Source organism: Brassica oleracea, chromosome C7, assembly GCF_000695525.1.
Source record: "Brassica oleracea var. oleracea cultivar TO1000 chromosome C7, BOL, whole genome shotgun sequence".
NCBI lineage: Eukaryota > Viridiplantae > Streptophyta > Magnoliopsida > Brassicales > Brassicaceae > Brassica > Brassica oleracea.
In genome coordinates this window covers 19986266-19987726 of record NC_027754.1, presented here as the reverse complement: position 1 = coordinate 19987726, position 1461 = coordinate 19986266, and positions in this window count along the sequence as shown.

Below are 1461 nucleotides of genomic sequence, written 5' to 3'. Positions count from 1 at the left end.
AGATAATTTTATAAAATTTCCACACATAAAAATTGCCAGAGATAAACTTGTTTTGGACAACTACACATGACCGCATGCTCATTCAATATCTTGTCAAACGTTACTTATATTTTTTTTATGTTGTGACCCTAGTTTTATCCCCATGCATATCGAATGTTCTCCTCAATAAGTTGAGCTTTCTCTAAATTTGAATAGGTCTGTCAGGTGATCTTTAAAAATGAGATGTGAAAGGAATTAAGATGGGAAATAGCAAGGAACAGAATAAGCATGAACACTTTTGGTAATATTATTACAACTAATATTTACTGCGAAACTAGATAATGAAATATATGTTTCTGTATATTAATCATAACATATGGAGCCATTTATATATAGAGAATTACACCGTCATAGAATAATGGAAAGAGTACAAATCATAAACATAAGTAAATAAAAAAATAGTAAAAGCTGGCCGCCGGCTCTCTCTCTCTCTAGGCGCATGGGCTGATACCGGACCGGACCGGTTATCGACATCCATCATATGGTTTATAACACTCCCCCTTGGATGTCATAACCATTCAGAGTTTGTAATACGCTTTGGATGTTGCCTCATTAAAACCTTATCAGGAAAACCCAGTGGGACAAAACCATGATGAAGGAAAAAGAGTACAACACATATTACTCCCCCTGATGTGAACCTCACTGAAGGTCTTTCAGTCGACGCATCCCAATCTGATGCGTGAGCTTCCTGAATGTGCAAGTCGGAAGTGATTTGGTGAACAGGTCGGCTGAGTTGTCGCTGAAACGCACTTGAACCACTTGGACCTCTCCAGCTTTCTGCAACTCGTGTGTCAAGAAGAACTTGGGCAAAATGTGCTTCGTCCTGTCTCCTTTGATGTAGCCGTCTTTGAGCTGAGCAATGCATGCTGCATTGTCCTCATACATCACGGTCGGTGGGTCCTTGCTCTCGGTCATCCCACAATCTGATCAGATATGTTGGGTCATCGACCTCAACCAGACACACTCGCGGCTGTCTTCATGTATAGCCAATATTTCCGAGTGATTAGATGAAGTGGCTGCGATCGTCTGCTTCATGGAACGCCATGATATGGCCGTACCTCCATGTGTAAAGACATAGTTTGTCTGTGATCTAGCATTGTGTGGATTTGATAGATAACCCGCATCAGCAAAACTAACTAAACCTTCTTTGTTTTGGTTAGTATAAAATAGACCCAAGTCTTTCGTTCCTTGCAGGTAACGAATAACATGTTTAATCCCGTTCCAGTGCCTTTGGGTCGGACAAGAGTTAAACCTAGATAGTAGGTTCACGGCAAAGCATATATCAGGCCGTGTGTGACTTGCCAAATACATTAAAGCTCCTATGGCACTGAGATATGACACTTCGGGACAAAGGACATCTTCATCGTCCATCTTGGGACGGAAAAGATCAGTGTCCAGGCCGAGGGACCTCACGACCATGGG